We start from the raw sequence: 19326 nt of genomic DNA, 5'->3' as shown, positions 1-19326 counted from the left end.
AGTATTTTCTTTTGTTCTGACCTTCACTACATCTTGGCTTTCCACCTTTGGCAGAGGGCATCATTTCTTCTACCAGGATGGCCTGTGTTCACGACATTCAGCCTGATTCTCCTGCTATATTGGACAACAGGTGTTTAACTTTTGCACCATCATTGTGTATCCTTTTAATTTTGTAAAAAAAAAAATTAACAATTTTGCATGGGCCTTTTGCTTGATTGTATGAGTGGACACCATGTGTGTGTGATGTGACAGACGTCAGAAGATGGCGCTGTATGCCCTGGAACTGTAGGTGCCAATGATGGTCAGCACTAAGTGACAGCTGGGAAATGAAGCAGGGTCTTCTACAACATCCAGAAGAGCAGTTAACTGTATTGTTTTATCCTGTTTTTTCTTTCTTTCTTCTTGTTTGTTTGGATTAATATTTTTTGTTTGTTTGTTTGTTTTTGTTTTTCAAGACTGGGTTTCCCTGTGTAGCCTTAGCTGGCCTAGACTCACTTTGTAGTCCAGGCTGGCCTTGAACTCACAGCGATCCACCAGCCTCCGCCTCCCAAGTGCTAGGAGTAAAGGCGGGCACCACCACAGCCCAGCCTTGGATTGGCATTTATTCATCATTCAGCACCTTAGTAACTTCTCAAAGACTTATTCCTTTGTAAGAAGATTTTATTAACTGTACATTTTGAACTACAGTACTCCAGTTTCCCGGAACACAAATACAGAACTAGTGTGACTGTGCAATTCTTTGAAAGAAATTCCAGTGAGACCTGAGTTTTGTCTTTTCTTTTGTTTTTTGTTTGGTGGTTTCTTTTTCATAGTATTTTGCTGTGTATCCTGGATATCCTGGAACTTACTACATAGACGAAGCTGTCCCGAAACTCAGATTCACCTGCCTCTGATTGTTAGGAGTAAAGATGCGAGCCACCAACCCAGCTTGTACATCCTCTTCTCAAGTTAGTAACTATTGATGTAGCTTCTCTGATGAATACTCAATACAATTCATCTCTCTGCATTTTCTCTGAATATCTACTGGTAAGCATTTCAGTTGGAATTTTATTCCATGGCCCCAGATATAGGAAGTGTGTCTTCCTCTTCTGTTTCCTCCCAAGATGGCTTGTTGATTATGTACAACTTCTGGGGCTAGGCGTGGTGGCACACGCATTTAATCCCAGCACTTGGGAGGTAGAGGCAGGCAGATTGCTGTGAGTTCGAAGCCAGCCTGGTCCACAAAGTGAGGGCAAGGACAGCCAAGACTACACAGAGAAACCCTGTCTCGAAAAATCCGGAAAAAAAGAAAAAAGAACTTCTGTGTTATGGAATAAATGTGCAAAGCACACAGAATAATGGGAACATAGTCTCTATGAAGTGTATATATTCTTACCCATTCTAATACACATGCGTATGGGATATTTTGGGATTTAGTGACCTATGGAGATGTTCATGTGAACTTCACTTGGGAGGAATGGGCTTTGCTGGATTCTTCTCAGAAAAATCTCAACAAGGATGTGATGCTGAAAAGCTGTAGGCACCTCCCTGCTGTGGTAAGAATGTGAGTTTTCCTTCACGTTCTAAATAGGGGAGTATTTCTTGGTTATCTATGCAGCATCTATGATTCCAGGAATGCACCTCATAGCCCAGCTGAGATACATTTTTTAAATGACTGATCTTTGAATCTTAGATGAAAAGCATAAGATTTACGAAGAAACCATCATTATTTTTATGAACAGTAATAATTGTTGAAATTCTACAATAATAATTTAACCTGGCTAATCATTTTGTATGTTAATAATTGGGTTTTCTTTGCTTTGTTAATTTCGTATACTTCAAACTGTGTGAATTATGTTGGTGTGTGTACACCTGTGCCATGATACATTTTTTAAATGACGTATCTTTGAATCTTAGATTAAAAGCATAAGATTTACAAAGGGGCCATCATTATTTTTATGAACAGTAATAATTGTTGACCTTGACCATCATATAAAAATAACCAAAGCAAATGCGACAAAATTGTCTTCTGATCTCTACCTGTCATGACTTAAAACCCCATATCTTTACTTACTTACTTACTTACTTACACACACACACACACACACACACACACACACACACACACACACACACTTTCTTTTAAAATAAAATTCATTGCTGTTACAGTATCTAGCATCCTCAGATAATTCCCATAGAAGGTGGTACTTCAAGATGAAGTGCCAAGTGGTAACCAATGAGAACAAGAAGAAACATACAAGGTCAAATAATATATATACAATATTGACAAAACAGTATACATTGGGAGTACAACTTCTATCCATGGATTTGTACTCAGGAGGCTGACTCATGAGAATCAAGACTAATTACTGACTAATTACTGATATCCAAGCCAAGCTTGATTGTCCAAGCCAACCAGACAATCAACTGGGACCCTCGGAACCCTGGGGACAGAATGGAGGACAAGAGACGCAAAGAACAGACAGCAAGTCAAGGAGTCTTGATCAAGGTAACAAAATTTTATTTTCTCACAGGCAAGTATATACCATTGAAGCAGGAGGGTGAGTGGGCTGATCCGGGTGGGTGGTTTTCGCAAGATATCAGGAAGTCAGGAAGTTTGGCAGGGCAAGGGCCCCTGTGGTTCTGGAGCTGGGTGGTATTGTTAGGCATCTGGAACCACAAGATGTTATCTATAGACTGTGTTCTGCGCATCCTCTGAGGGCCTCTGTAATCCTGGGAATACTGAGAACAGCTGGAGGAGGGGAAGAGGTCACAAGGCAGCCTGCCCCAGGTCCACTCAATGTATTATGCCAAGGTCCGAGATGCCTGCCGGCTGTGGTCTTGGCTCCCCACACTTGATAACAAGAACATCTCAAGGGAATTGCGAATACGAAAAACAAAATCAGGAACAACAACCACCCACCACCCTTTCACAGACATCCATACTTGAAAAGTATGATAACAATACTGGCTGATATATAAATAAACAATAGACTTCTTAGATGATGGGGCACAGGTGTGTGTGCTTTTTTTTTTTTTTCGATACAGGGTCTCTCTGTGTTAGCCTTAGCTGTTCTGGACTCACTTTGTAGCCCAGGCTGGCCTCGAACTCACAGCGATCCGCCCGCCTCTGCCTCCCAAGTGCTGGGATTAAAGGCGTGCGCCACCACGCCCGGCTGTGTCTGTGGTTTTCAAGCTAAAGCTCTGTACTATTCTGTCTTGCCGGTGAAGGTCAGGGAGTGGGATGTGGGGTAAGGGTTGCAGTTCAGTTCCCCAGTCTGTGGTGCAGCCCTGATAGATGAGTAGCAACTTACAATAATCCTTGTCATGTGCATTGACCTAGTGGTTGAGTTGGGTTGGATCTACGTGAACTCCATAACAAAGGGATTTTCCACATTGAGTACATTCATAAGATTTCTTTCTGGTATGAGTTCCTTTCTGCAGAGAGAACGGCGATGGGCAAGGGATTTATCACATTGCTGACATTCATAAAGCTTCTCTCCAATATGAATACTTTCATGATGATGAAGACTATAGAAATGTGCAAAGGCTTCACCATATTAAATATATTTAGAGGGTTTCTCTCCAGTATGTATTCTTTTATGTACTTGTAGATTACTGAGTTGTGAAAAGGCTTTACCGCACTGATTACATCCATAGGGCTTCTCCCCAGTATGTGTTCTTTCATGTATTTGAAGAAGACCATTATATGCAAAGGCCTTACCACAGTGCTTACATTCATGGGGTTTCTCTTCAGTAAGTGCTCTTTTATGTATCTGGAGATGACTGTGACAGGCAAAGGCTTCACCATGTTGAATACCTTCATAGGGTTTCTCTCCAGTGTGAATTCTTTCATGCCTTTGAAGATGACTGTCACGTGCAAAGGCTTTCCCACATTGCTTACATTCATAGGGTTTCTCTCCAGTATGTGTTCTTTTATGTCTTTGGAGATGACTGTATTGTGAAAAAGCTTTATCACATTGCTTACATTCATATGGTTTCTCTCCAGTATGTGTTCTTTTATGTATCTGGAGGCTAGTGTGACATGCAAAGGCTTTACCACATTGGTTACATTCATAGGGTTTCTCTCCAGTGTGTGTTCTTTCATGTATTTGGAGACTGTGGTGTTGTAAAAATGCTTTATCGCATTGAGTACATTTGTAAGGTTTCTCTCCAGTATGAATTCTGTCATGCCTTTGAAGACTACCGGGATATGCAAAGGCTTTACCACAGTGATTACATTTGTAGGGTTTCTCTCTAGTATGTGTTCTTTTATGTCTTTGGAGACGACTGTGTTGTGAAAAGGCTTTATCACATTGATGACATTTATAGAGTTTCATTCCATTATGTGTTCTTTTATATATTTGGAGACTACTGTGATGTGCAAAGGCTTCACCATATTGAATAACTTCATAAGGTTTCTCTTCATTATGACTTCTTTCATACCTGGAAAGATAACTGGCACATGTGAAAGGTTTACCACATTCATTCCACTGAGGAACATTTTTATCTGTATGAATTACTTCTACAAATTAGTCTGGATGTAAAGAGGAATCAGATCTTAAGTTGTTTTTTTTTTTTCCGAGACAGGGTTTCTCTGTGTAGCCTTGGCTGTCCTGGACTCACTTTGTAGACCAGGCTGGCCTCGAACTCACAGTGATCTGCCCGCCACTACCTCCCGAGTGCTGGGATTAAAGGCGTGTGCCACCACGTCCGGCTCAGATCTTAAGGTTTTATCACTTTGTTTACATCCATGGTGTTCACCTTTGTTATGGATTGTTTTGCATCCTTGAGGATACTTGTGATGGTAAGAGCATTTATTACATAGTTCCCAGTTATAACATCATTTTTCTATATGAGTTTTTACAGCTATTCAAAGGGAAATGAAGGAGCTCAGAGCTTTACTACACTGATTGCATTCATAAATATTCCTATAGTGTGAGTGATATTACATTTGCAAAGTAAACCAGGAAAAACAGAAGGATTTCCGCATTCCTAGTACTCAGGGATTTTCTGCAGTGTGAGTTTGTGGATGTAGTCCCAATGAAGTTGGAAAACCAATTAATTGTAAACTTGTATCCCACTAAGAAAGTCTACACAAAGTGGGGACTGCTACATATATTCTAATTATTCTGGGGACAGAGAGGTATGTTGCTTCTTCCAATATCCCTAGACTCACATGGCGTGTATCAATTGTGACGTATGCTATACCTATTAAAAGAAGAATAACAAATGAAAGGTTTGCACATTGTATTGACATTTGGGCTCTTTGTTCCTTATAAAAATGTGAGATAGCGATTAAGGTTCCTCCACAACAACTTTCTTGACTCTCACCAACTGGCCCTCTCACTAAACTCAGCAACATTACTACAAGATATGAGTAACACGCTTTACTATAGACTGTTTGCTTATTAGAAGGCTTTGGAGTAGTATGAGGCTAAACAGACTGGCAGTTCTACAGCACAGCTCTAATGGAGCTATGACTGAAAGAGTGTATCTGTTAAGGCATTGTTTCCTTGTCTTCTTTCTTAGAGGAACGCCTTTCAAACACAAATCAGATACTTGACATCAAGGTACACGGTTTTGTGAGAATTTAGTAATCGTAAATACACTTAAAGTAGTGGTTTTTTTTTTTTTTTTTTTTTTTTTTTTTTTTGCACTGCTGCTTTTCTTGAAAACTTCCAGGACACATTAAAATTTCCTCAGAGGCATATTTGTATCAGCTCACACATGAAAATTACCTTCCACGTCTCCTAGGACTTTGACAATGTTCTTCAATATTATGGTCTTCCCAATTGTAGCCTAAAATATAATACCAGAAAATACATGATGTGTGATTGGAAATGAGGCAAAATTTCAGCTCCTTTCTTCAGTGAACCTCAGAACCAGGCCTCATTTACTCTCCTCACTCTTCCTCGTTCTCAACTGAAACTACAGAAGAGCATCAAGAACCAAGAAGCAGTTTTCTCCCTTATTTTAAAACCTAAAGGAAAATTCAGTCTTACCTACAGCAGTGAGGTTCCGGTAGGTCTCCAGCATCACCTCTATGTAGAGACTCTTCTGGGAAGGATCCAGCAAAGCCCACTCTTCCCGAGTGAAGTTCACACGCACATCTTCATCGTTCACGGCACTCTAAAATGTCCCACACATGTGTTCAACAGACAGCAGATAACTAACAATACTGTACATATACACTTCATCAATAATATAACAATTACTATCTACAAAAAGTTATGGACAAGCTGCGTGTATTGGCTCATGCCTTTAATCCCAGCACTTAGGAGCCAGAGGCAGGTGTATGTCGTTCAGTCTGATGCAATCGTGGACTATGGAACCAGGTCCAGGACAGTCAGAGGTACATATTAAGACCCTGACTCTCCAGAGCAAATCGATCAACGAGGAAGAGGTTACAGGCAGTACAGATGAGACTTGATAGGCTGAGTTCAGATGTTAGGGGAGCAGGGCTCCCCCCTCTGAGGACCAAGGGAGGGAAGGGGATGAGTGAGGGAAGAGCTACACAAGTTAATTGATAGTTGATCAAATCATGGTTATATCGATTACTAGTCTACTTTTATCACAAGAATATACATCTTAGGTGCAACAGATAGATATGATTCTATAGAAAGATAAGGTAAAATATTTAGATAAGTTCCTCAAAAACCTCAGAAATACAGAATATGGCATTTAAAAATGTTTTTATTGCCAGGTGTGGTAGCACACACCTTTAATCCCAGCATTTGAGAGGCAGAGGACAGCCAAGGCTACCCAGAGAAACGCTCTCTCAGAAAAAAAAAAAAAACGAAAAAGAAAAGGATAACTGTTAAGATCACTTAGAAAACATTTTGTTTCACATGTTTGTTGATTGGATATAAATCCTCACCAGTGTGAGGAAATGCAAACTTTAAAATGAAATGCAAGCCAGGTAGTGGTAGTGTACACCTTTATTCCCAGCACTTGGGATGCAGAGGCAGGACAGTTTCTGAGTTTAGGCCAGCCTGGTCTACAGAGTGAATCAAGGACATCTAAGGCTGCAAAGAGAAACCCTGTCTAAAAAAACAAACAAACAAAACAAAAAAATACAAATGCAAGAAAACATATTTTTTGGCGCACGTCTGTAATCCCAGCACTCGGGAGGCAGAGGCAGATGGATCTCTGTGAGTTCGAGGCCAGCCTGGTCTACAAAGCGACTCCAGAACAGCCAAGGCTACACAGAGAAACTCTGTCTCAAAAAACCAAAAAAAAAAAAAAAAAGATTAATTATGAAAAATCCCTTTAATGACAGCGTGCACTCAACTCTGGCTAACGCTCTAAGAAGAGACAGTGGGGAACAGATGCTGTATTCCACACATGCTGTCACCCGCAAGTCACTTTAAGGTTCAGGGCCCAGGTGAGGTTTTGAACAGTGTACATGTGGCCTGGAAGACTGCAGAGCCAGCCACTTAGACAGACGGGACATTTACACAGCAAAGATAGTCCCAGCACTAATGTTTCAGCACACCAGTGCCCTCAAACAGCAGGACACTCTTCAGTGACAGGGTCCTCAAGTCCATGGGCCAGAAGAGGAGAAGACAGGAAGAGCAGACAGTAGGTGTGGAGAACATGTAAAACAAAAGGGAAAAAGTACAGTAAAAACAATGTGTTTGCTATGTTAAGAAATGACCCAAGTTATCCACCTGAACACAGTAATAAGCATAATGTAAAAATGGGTGACATAACACGATGCCTTTGGCCAAAAGGCCTAATGTCACCCACTCCTCCTCCTCCCAGCATAGACAGGGTATATAAGCTGAGTCCAAGACCGCTTCAGGCTAGCTGTGATGTTTATCAACTAAGACCATGCCTGTCGGCGCCGCACCGTCCAGCGGAAATAAGACACCAACAACCAGACTTCTCGAGATCTTTACTCAGGATTAAGCTCAGTGGGAATGGCCCCAAAGAAGGAAATGGCCAAGCTTAAGAATAACTCAAGGGCCAATCGGCTCATGCCAGGTGCCACCTCCTCATAGGTCTGCATCAGAAAAGGACTGCTCGTCATCAGATCACCAGTTACCCTTGCACAGCCTTTTGCCATATAAGGACTTGTTTATCTTAGAGAGCGCTCGCAGTCGAGATGGCGGAAGGCGGAAGCCTGCGCCATGTTAAGGCGAGGCACATCGCAGCTCTCCACACATGCCCCTGTGCTGATCAAGCTGGACACGCGTCCCCAAGTCTGATGATCCTTAGGACGGGGGCCCAGACCTAGAGAAGGAAGCCCCTCATAGACCACGCAGCGCACCAGGATAAATCCAGAGCCATGAAGCCATCGGCCAGGCTATAGCTGTACGCAGCAGACTAGGAGAGGTATGTCTGAATGAAATGTGACAAATGTGACTAATAAAACATCTGTAAATCTCAAGACTCCCTGAAGTTCTTCTTTCCCTCAATTCAAGACAGTAAGAAAAAAATAAAAACAGGGGTGGAGAGGTCTTGCACAGACATGTCTTATGCTAAGTAAGTTTCTTAAGAATAACATCTTCGCCGGGCGTGGTGGCGCACGTCTATAATCCCAGCACTCGGGAGGCAGAGGCAGGTAGATCGCTGTGAGTTCAAAGCCAGCCTGGTCTACAAAACAGGTCCAGGACAGCCAAGGCTACAGAGAAACCCTGTCTCGGAAAAAAAAAAAAACAAATAAAAGAGAATAGCATCTTGAGCCGGGCGTGGTGGTACACACCTTTAATCCCAGCACTCGGGAGGCAGAGGCGGTGGATCACTGTGAGTTCGAGACCAGCCTGGTCTATAAATTGAGTTTAGGACAGCCAAGGCTACACAGAGAGACCCTGTCTCAAAAAACAAAACCAAAAACAAAACAAAACAAAAAAAGAATACCATCTTGCATACAACTTCCAGTGGAGAATGGAAGGAAATGGAAGAGTCTATGAGGTCATCAGAAACCATCATACAAAGGGATAAACTCAGAAGGAGCCTAACAATAAACAGTGTTAAACAAGGTAAACATAGAACATCTCAAGACCATTACTGACCAAGCATCCAGTGGACTTGGGACTCATAAGAGTCTGATGTGGTGGGCAGAGCTGAGTTCTCAAGAGCTAAGGCAAGGCCTCCCCAAAGGCCCTGGCCCAGACCATTGCCAGCTCCCAAACACAGTCCAGCTATTAAAGGAACTCTATTTTATTCTCCTTTTACTTTTTCCTCTTTTTGTTTTGTTTTATTCAAGAAGGGTCTCTCTGTGTAGCCTTGGCTGTCCTGGACTCACTCTGTACACCAGGCTGGCCTCGAACACACAATGATCCACCTGCCTCTGCCTCCCAAGTGCTGGGATTAAAGGTCTGCACCATCAAACCCAGCTCCCTACTCTATTCTCAATACATCAGGGATTTAGGGAAAAGGCCTCAAGGCTTAGGCTCCAGGCTATGTTACTGGGTTTGAGAAAGAGCTATGTTATTCTCCATATAAGAGGGCCTCGTAGAAAGTCTTGCTTGATCAGGCCAAGCCTCAATATAATCATTTCTTCCTTTTCAAAAAGTTCAACCAGGGTAGAATTGCCCATGTAACAAAACTATGCTTTTCTCAAAAAGAAAACAGCACCTTTATGTAGAGGAATTTTAATTCATGACCTGGCTGCTCTGACAAGAGATCACATCCAGGGATCTTCTAGGTCTGAGTGCTCTGACTGTAACACAGACACATCTTTAATCTGGTCTCAGGAGACAGAGGGAAGCAGATCTCTGAGTTCAAGGCCAGCCTGGTATAGCGCAAGGTTTAGGTAAAGAGAAGGTTAGGTGCAGGTATGGTGGCGCAGGCCTTTACTCCTAGCACTTAGGAAACAGGGCCATGAAGATCTTTGAGTTTTAGTCATTTCCGTTCAGGAGGTTCTGTTGAGCCAGTGAGTTGAGAGGCAGTGCATGGAGGTGAGTTTGTGAAAGGGGCAGTTTTACTGGGAGAGTTTTACAGAGGCACATTGAACTAGACACAGGTGAACACAGAATGAGCCAGAGAAGGAGCCAGAAGATTCCAAAACATCGCCACAGTTAGTATGAGGCCAGGCAGAACAATTCAGTCAGAAACTGAGAAAAGCCAGATTGAATCAGTCAGCTTGGAGAGGAGTTTGAGGCAGAACAGGCATGTTGATCTAGCCAGCAAGAATTCAGAACCAGGGCTGGAGAGATGGCTCAGAGGTTAACTGTCTGCTCTTCCAAAGGTTCTGAGTTCAATTCCCAGCAACCACGTGGTGCTCACAGCCATCTATACTGAGATCTGGTGCCCTCTTCTGGTGTTCAGGTGAAACAGTGTATACATAATTTAAAAAAAAAAGAAAAAGAATTCCGAACCAACTAGAAAGGGTGAGCTTAGTCAGCAGTAAGTATCAGAGGCTGAAAACATTCCTAGCCTAGATTAGATTGTATGGAGGCTAGAAACTTCCAGGACTAGGCCTAGGTTAGCAGTGAGAGACAGAAAGTGTCAGAGAGAACAATTCCAGCAAGAGAATAGAAGTTACTTTAACGCCTTTATGTCACACCAGGCCTTAATGTTGGTTGTGACCCTGTGACGCCCCATGGAGCAGCTTGTGAGAGGCCTGTTCTCTGATAGGAGGATGGGCCCGGTGGCTGGCTGTAAATCAGAGCTGTTTCCTTTGGGATGGTTTGGAGGCAAATGTCTGCACACTCCTGGTGAACACAGCAAACATCTGTATCCTAGCACGCTAATCTCTAACAGGCCTGGTTAGCACACTGCTCATCTGTGGGGTGTTGTAGAGCAGTCCTCCTCAGCTAAATTCTACTTGGTGTCACTTACTGTGTCCTAAGCGAAGGTAAATCCTTTACAGCATCAACTCTACTCTTCTACGTCACAGCTTAATATAGAGGTGCTACCCACCACAGGAGACGCCTTTTACAGACTCCACAAAATTAACCCCAAATGGATCTTTCACCTAAATGTTAAATGTTAAGGGCAGAACTTGTGGACGATGCTAGAGAAGCTTGGTCTCGCTCTCGGACTTTGGCATCCCGCAAAGGATGTTTCTACACACAAGCCCCTGCTGCAAACGCTTTGTGCAGATGCAGCGCCCGACGTGAAGTTACGCGGAGCCCGTGGCAGGGTCCACGGAACGACGAGGACTGAAAAGAGACCTTCCATCAGGACACCGGTTCCCACTCTGCCCCGGGAAAGAACCACCACACCAGCTCCGGCCGCTCGGCCTCTTTCTCCTCCCCGCTGTGGGCAGTGACGCTGCACTCACCATGTCGCAGCTTCTGGGCTTCCCAGAGCTCAGATCACAGAACGCAGCAGAAGAGCTCAGTCCACATCACACTGAAGCGTGCTTAGTTATAGAGCTCAGCCTGCCTCACCGCACCCGGAAGAACACGCCTCCTCCGACCGGCGAGTCCGCCTAGAGGCCCTGATTGGTCAGTGAGTTTTGAGCGACATGAACTCCTCCCTGAGGATTAGAGCGCAGAGGCTCCAGGTCCGACCTTTTCCAGTTATGTACAGATTTGCATTTCAGTAGCCCTCGTGACTGTCCACCTAGAGTTTACCAGTCTCTTTCCCGGCATAGCCTGAGGGAGGACAGGCCACTCCCGCTCAGGCCCCTCAGCCGCTTGCCCCTCCCCTTTGCGTGCAGTGACCTGTGTTCATAGCCTCAGGATTTCTGAGCTTCTCTGAGCTCCCCTCACAACACTCACTAGGAATTTCCCCCTCTACCTCCTGCCTAGCTTGCTTGCAAAGCCCATTACTAACTTACAGTGGAGTTATTAACCTGTCCCACACGTTGGAAGGGTGCCCAGAATAGTAACAATTAAAGAAAGATTTTAGGAAACAAAAGAGTTTTGTTTTGTTGTGTAGTGTTTTGTTTTGTTTTTGTGGCTTCCTGCTGGCTTCAGGTAAACCGCAGCCATTTTCACCAGGTAGGTATGAGACAAGCCTTGGAGAAAACAGTTAATATCTTCCTCAGTCGGAAGGTAAAAAAAACAAAGCAAAAACGAAAAATGGCTGTAATAGTAAAGTAAATGATGCTTTGAACAATTTGTTCAAATTTGAACACTTGTTTCTGGTTTTACCTTTCTTTGGGGTTGCTTATGGAACCATTTGCAGCTGGAGTCTTTCTGGAGGTAGTGCTTTACCAGTGAGGACTTTGTGTACCTAGAGCCTCTCCATTTCCTGTTTTATGTGTCCACTTTGTTAGGGTTGGCAGGTTTCCTTCTCTTGCTGCCCCCCTTTACAGTAGAAAAAGGTTTTTTTGTTTGTTTGCTTGCTTGCTTGCTTTTCTGACTCAGCTTGCTGGCCAGACTTCTAATTTTTAATGTTTTTAGCTGATGGGCTGTAGTGGATGTAAACATGTTTCTGCTTTGATTCCAAGTGTGGGGTGTGAATTGGCTTTTTTCGGTTTGGGCTTTGCTTCCTTTTTTTTTTTTTTTTTTTTTTTTTTTTTTTTTTGAGACAGGGTTTCCTCTGTGTAGCCTTGGCCATCCTGGACTCACTTTGTAGACCAGGCTGGCCTCGAACTCACAGCGATCTGCCTGCTTCTGCCTCCCGAGTGCTGGGATTAAAGGCGTGCACCACCACATGCGGCTGGGCTTTGCTTCTTATTGTTTGGCTCCTAGATAGAACCGCTCCAGAGAAAGCTTTGAGGTTCAGGCTGCTGCTGCTCCAGGTTCCAGCTGCTGCTCTGGGTTCCGGCTGTAGCGGTTGCAGTCACCTCTGCTGAATTGCTGGTTTGCTGTTTAATGGGTCTGCTGGAATCATAAGGAGAGTTGAATTGATCCAAGGCACTGAGTCTAAAAAGGTCTACTTCTCCTGTTCCCATTAACCTCTGTTCTCTCCCATCTAGAGTAGGTGGGTTGGAAGGGAGGTATAAGCATTAAAGAACCCCAAATAAACTAGGTTTGAAAAAGTTCAAAGCCCGCAGTGGACATTGAAGTTAGGTGCTTGTACATATCAAGTATTTGCTTTTGTCCTGACCATCACTACATCTCAGCTTTCCACCTTTGGCAGAGGGCATCATTTCTTCTACCAGGATGGCCTGTGTTCATGACATTCAGCTTGTCTGATTCTCCTGCTATATTGGACTACAGGTGTTTAACCTTCGCACCATCATTATGTATCCTTTTAATTTTGTAAAAAAAAAAAATTAACAATTTTGCATGGGTCTTTTGCTTGATTGTATGAGTGGACACCATGTGTGTGTGATGTGACAGATGTCAGAAGATGGTGTTGTATGCCCTGGAACTGTAGGTACCAATGGTGGTGAAGCACTAAGTGACGGCTGGGAAATGAAGCAGGGTCTTCTACAACATCCAGAAGAGCAGTTAACGGTTTTGTTTTATCCTATTTTTTTTTTCTTTCTTTCTTCTTGTTTGTTTGGACTAGCATTTATTTATCAGTCAGCACCTTAGTAACATCTCAAAAATGGATTCCTTTATAAAAAGATTTTATTAGCTATACATTTTAAACTAGAGTACTCCAGTTTTCTGGAAGACAAATACAGAAGTAGTGCAAATGTGCAATTCTTTGAAAGAAATTCCAGTGAGACCTGAGTTTTGTCTTTTGTTTTGTTTTGTTTTTTGTTTGGTGGTTTCTTTTTCATAGTATTTTGCTGTGTATCCTGGATATCCTGGAAGTTACTACATAGACTAAGCTGTCCCGAAACTCAGATTCACCTGCCTCTGATTGTTAGGAGTAAAGATGTGAGCCACCAACCCAGCTTGTACATCCTCTTCTCAAGTTTGTAACTATTGATGTGGTTTCTCTGATGAATACTCAATACAATTCATCTCTCTGCATTTTCTCTGAATATCTGCTGGTAAGCACTTCAGTTGGAATTTTATTCCATGACCCCAGAAATAGGAAGTGTGTCTTCCTCTTCTGTTTCCTCCCAAGATGGCTTGTTGATGATGTAGAACTTCTGGGGCCAGGCGTGGTGGCACACGCATTTAATCCCAGCACTCGAGAGGCAGAGGCAGGCGGATCGATGTGAGTTCAAGGCCAGCCTGGTCTACAAAGTGACTCCAGGACAGCCAAGGCTACACAGGGAAACCCTGTCTCGAAAAACCCAGAAAAAAAGAAAAAAGAACTTCTGTGTTATGGAATAAATGTGCAAAGCACACAGAATAATGGGAACATAGTCTCTATGAAGTGTATATATTCTTACCCATTCTAATACACATGCGTATGGGATATTTTGGGTTTAGTGACCTATGGAGATGTTCATGTGAACTTCACTTGGGAGGAATGGGCTTTGCTGGATCCTTCTCAGAAAAATCTCAACAAAGATGTGATGCTGAAAAGCTTTGGGCACCTCCCTGCTGTGGCAAGAATGTGAGTTTTCCTTCATGTTCTAAATAGAGGAGTGTTTCTTGGTTATCTATGCAGCATCTATGATTCCAGGGATGCACCTCATAGCCCAGCTGAGATACATTTTTAAATGACTGATCTTTGAATCTTAGATGAAAAGCATAAGATTTACAAAGGGGCCATCATTATTTTTATGAACAGTAATAATTGTTGAAATTCTACAATAATAATTTAACCTGGCTAATCATTTTGTATGTTAATAATTGGGTTTTCTTTGCTTTGTTAATTTCGTATACTTCAAAATGTGTGAATTATGTTGGTGTGTGTACACCTGGGCCATGTTGCACGTGTGGCAGTGGGAGAATAATTTATTCCTGTCTTATTATCTACTTCCCCTATGTGAGCTCTAGAGATAAAATCCAGGGAGTTGTTTGCTTCAAGTGACTTCACTGGCCCTTATTTGGGCTCACACATTTATTTACGCATGTGAGTGTGTGAGTGTACATCTGCCACAGTCCAAGTGTAGAAATAAAAGAAAACTTTGTAGGAATAATATGAGTCTCCCAGACATTGAAATCAGGTCTTCAGGCTTAGCAGCAACCAACTTTACCCACTGAGACAATTCTCTGGCATTGATTTGTGGGTCTGAGAAGGTACTATGAACAAGTGCTTTGTCCTAAGTATAAACTAACATAGTCCAATAAAATATGGCAGTATATAATTTTCATTTGTAAATAGGATTTACAATTCAACTGTCCTATTTCTTCTGGATGGCTGTATGTTTACAATTAAAAAATTATTTTACCGATGTAATCTGATTTGCACAGTGTGATGGCTCAGTAGATGTCTGTGTGCAAAGCTAGCCACGTGACCTTGACCATCATATAAAAATAATCAAAGCAAATGCCACAAAATTGTCTTCTGATCTCTACCTGTCATGACTTAAAACCCAATATCTTACTTACTTACTTACTCACACACACACACACACACACACACACACACACACACACACACACAGAGTTTCTTTTAAAATAAAATTCATTGCTGTTACAGTATCTAGCATCCCCAGATAATTCCCATAGAAGGTGGTACTTCAAGATGAAGTGCCAAGTGGTAACCAATGAAAACAAGAAACATACAACATCAAATAATATATATATATATATGTATATACATATATATGTACATATATATTTAGGAGTCAAGCTTTCTTGTGAGATATGTAGTTAATTGCTGATTATTCTACTTCATTATATCTCTGCCAGAATGATGAAAGTGCTGCTGTGGATATACATGAGGGATTAATGTTTCGTTTATTCTCTTTTATTAAGAATTTTAACATTAACTGTAGTGGATATAAACATGTTTTTGTTTTGATCCCAAGTGTGGGATGGGGGACAGACTTGTGAAAGAATAGGTGATGTTTATCCACTTAGAAGTCGAACCACTTAGTGGGGAAGGAGGGCCTTGGTTTTTGCCAGCTGAAAAACAGCATAGTATATATATGAGCTCCAAACAGGATGCAGAGGTTTTTTGGGTCTTGATACTGTTTGCCTGTTCATTGTTCCCCTTCAAGATGCTCCAAGAGAGGACCACTCCAGAGAATGCTTCAAGGCTCCAGGCTCTGGCTGCTGTTGCAGGTTCCAGCAGCAACTTTGGTGGAATTGCGGGTCTGCTGAAATCCTGCTCACTACTCCAGGGAAATTGCTCCCAGGAACTGAATTCAATAATGTCTACTTCTCAAGTTCCCCTAAATCTCCTTTCTCTCCTATCTAGGGTAAGTGGGCTGGCAGGGAGGTATAAGCATTTAAAGAACCCCAAATAAAGTAGGAATGGAAAAGTTGCAGCCTACAATATTGTTAAACTACATTGACAAAACAGAACACATCTTCTACCCATCGACTTGTACTCAGGAGGCTGACTCATGAGACTCAAGACTAATTACTGACTAATTACTGATATCCAAGCCAAGCTTGATTGTCCAAGCCCACCTCTCTGTTTTAATGACAATGTCATGCTGTTTTTATTATTATCGCTCTGTAGAACAGTTTGAAATCAGGGTTAGTGATACTTCAGGAGTTCTCTTATTGTACAGGATTTATTTGTGGCTAATTTTGCATCCAGTCACTTGGTTGAAAGGGTTTATCCGATGTAGGGGTTCTCTGGTAGAATTTTGGGGTCCCTTATGTATACGAACATATCATCTACAAACATCAATACTAGGACTTCTTCCTTTCCAATCTGTATCCTCTTGATATCTCTGTTATGTTGTTGCTCTATCTAGAACTTCAATTACTATCTTGTACCAAATAAGAGGGGGGGGGCAACCTTGTCTTGTCCCTGCTTTTAGTGGAATTTCTTTAAGTTTCTCTCCATTTATTTTGATGTTGGATGGTGACTTGCTGTATATTGACTTTATTGTGTTTAGGTATGTACCTTGTATCCGTGATCTCTATAAGACTTGTATCATGAAGGAGTGTTGGATTTATCAAAGGCTTTTCAGCATCTAATGAGCTGATCGTGGGTGGGCTTTTTTTCTTTCAGTTTGTTTATGTGGTGGGTTACATGGATGGATCTTCCTTTGTTGAACCATCCTTGCATCCCTGCGATGAAGCCTACTTGATCATGGTGGGTAATGGTTTTTGTGTTTGTGGATTCAGTTTTTGAATATTTTGTTGAGTATCTTTGCTTCAGTTCATAAGGAAAATTGGCTTGAAATACTCTTTCTTTGTTGAGTCATTGTGTGTTTAGGTATCAGAGTGACTGTGGCCTTAGAAAATGAGTTTCACACTGTTCCATCTGTTTCTATTTTGTGGAATAGTTTGAGGAGTATTGGTATTAGCTCTTCTTTGAGAGTCTGGTAGAATTCTGAATTAAAACTCTCTGGACATGGGCTTTTTTTTGGTGGGAGTGTTTTAATGACTGCTTCTATTCCCTTAGGGGTTACAGGTCTATTTAAATAGTTTACATGATATTATGAATGATATTCTGCTATGCTACAGACTGAAGCCTAGCATAACTGTCAAAGAACACCACAAGAAAAATTACATGGAAACTAACCGGGCCCATAGGGGCTCACAGAAACTGAACCATCAACCAAAAGCATGCATAAGCTGGACCTAGATCCTCTCCATATATGTAGCTTATGTGCAGCTTGGTTATCTTGTGGATCCTGTGACAGTTGGAATCAGGGGAGAGGTGGCTGTCTCTGACTCTGTTGCCTGCCTTTGGATTCCTGTCTCCTAGCTGGGCTGCCTTGCCTCGCCTCACTGCAAGAGGATGTTCTTAGTTCTGCTGTGACTTGAGGTGAATGGGTTAGTACCACTTGGGGGGCCTCACCTTCTAGAGGAGGAAGAGGAAGAAGAAGGAGAAGAAGGAGAAGAAGAAGAAGAAGAGGAAGAAGAAGAAGAAGAAGAAGAAGAAGAAGAAGAAGAAGAAGAAGAAGAAGAAGAAGAAGAAGAAGAAGAAGAAGAAGAAGAAGAAGAAGAAGAAGAAGAAGAAGAAGAAGAAGAAGAAGAGAGGAGGAGGGAATACGGGGAGGAGGATGTGAGGATGGGACTGGCAGATGAGGGAGAAAGCTGGCATCAGACTGAAAAGTGATTAAATAAATATATTAAAAATGGAATGATCTCAAAAATGTTTACTTGACTTGATTTAACTTTGGTAAGTGGTATCTACCAAGGAAATCATCCATTACCTTTAGATTTTCCAATTTTGTGGAGTACAGGCTTCTGAAGTAAGACCTAATGATACTTTGGGTTTCTTGAGTGTCTATTATATATCCCATTTTTCATTTCTGATTTTGTTAATTTGGATACTGTCTCTCTGCCTTTAGTTAGTTTGGCAAAGGGTTTATCTATCTTGTTATTTTTTTCAAAGAACGAGCTCTTGGTTTTATTGATTCTTTGATTTGTTTTGTTTCTAATTTACTGATTTCAGCTTAGAGTTTGACTACTTCCTGTTGTTTACTTCTCCTGGCAGTATTTGTTTCTTTTTGTTCTAGATATTTCTGGTGTGCTTTTAAATTGCTAATCTGAGGTGTCTATAATTTCTTTATGAAGGCACTTGGTGCTATGAACTTGCCTCTTAGAACCCTGTTCAAGCTGGGCATGGTGGCACACGCCTTTGATCCCAGCACTCAGGAGGCAGGGGCAGGCAGATCTCTAGGCCAGCCTGATCTACAAAATGAGTCCAGGACAGCCAAGGCTAACACAGAGAGACGCTCTCTCAGAAAACAAACAAATAACAAAAACAAAAACAAACAAACAAACAAACAAAAACCGAAAAAAAAGAAAAGAAAAGAAAAAGAACCATGTTCATTGTGTCCCATAAATTTGGGTATGCTGTGCCTTCATTTTCATTTGAATTCTAGAAAATCTTTAATTTCTTTCTCTATTTCTTCCCTGACCAAGGGGTCACCAAGTGAAAAGCTGCTCAGTTTCTATGAGTTTGTGGGCTGGCTTCCTGTTGTTGCTGAAGTACAGATTTAATTCGTCTGATAGGACACAAGGAGTTATTTCAATTTTCTTGGTAGATATTTGGTAGGTCCATTTGATTCATAACCTTTGTTAGTTTCCTTATTTCTGTTTAGTTTCTCAATGATATGTTCATTGGTTGAGTGTGGTGTTGAGGTCTCCTACTATTAATGTGTGTGGTCAGGTGTGTGATTTAAGCTTTAGTAATGTTTCTTTTATGAATGTGGGTGCCACTGCATTTGGTGCATAGATGATCAGAGTTAAGATGTCATCCTTGTAGATTTTTTCTTTGATGAATATGAAGTCTCCTTCCCTAACTCTTTTGATTAATTTTGGTTGAAAGTCTATTTTATTAGATCTTAGAATGGCTACTCCAGCTTGCTTCTTGGTCCATTTGCTTGTAGGAGAGCTGGACCTTGGTGGTGCCATATTGTCTGAGGTCTTGTTGATTGTGTTCTTAAGCTGGCCTTTAGGCATCTGGTTATCCCTGGTGTTGGCTGCATGTTCCTGGTGCAGAACTCCTCGGGGATGCAGTCAAGAGCCTTGGAGCAGACAGTGGAGCTCAGGGCACAGAGCACAGCTC

General features: G+C 42.0%; 1 protein-coding gene across 2 annotated transcripts in view; it reads right to left on the bottom strand.

Annotated features, from left to right (window-relative positions):
- Positions 1 to 19326, bottom strand: part of LOC311586011 (uncharacterized protein) — a 40814-nt gene that overhangs the window by 7419 nt on the left and 14069 nt on the right. The window contains exons 2-3 of one of the 2 annotated variants that reach the window (XM_084761805.1): positions 5985 to 6111; positions 5721 to 5781 (exon numbers count right to left, since the gene is read on the bottom strand). The gene's annotated coding sequence lies outside the window, so the exon portion shown is untranslated. Of the gene's footprint in view, positions 1 to 5720; positions 5782 to 5984; positions 6197 to 19326 lie in introns of those variants that run through there. The other variant, XM_084761804.1, reaches the window with a different exon arrangement.

The sequence above is a fragment of the Acomys minous genome (assembly GCF_964271855.1).
Source record: "Acomys minous genome assembly, chromosome: 16".
Classification (NCBI taxonomy): domain Eukaryota; kingdom Metazoa; phylum Chordata; class Mammalia; order Rodentia; family Muridae; genus Acomys; species Acomys minous.
The sequence above is the reverse complement of the archived record's forward strand: the minus strand, read 5'-3'. Positions and strand labels throughout refer to the sequence as shown.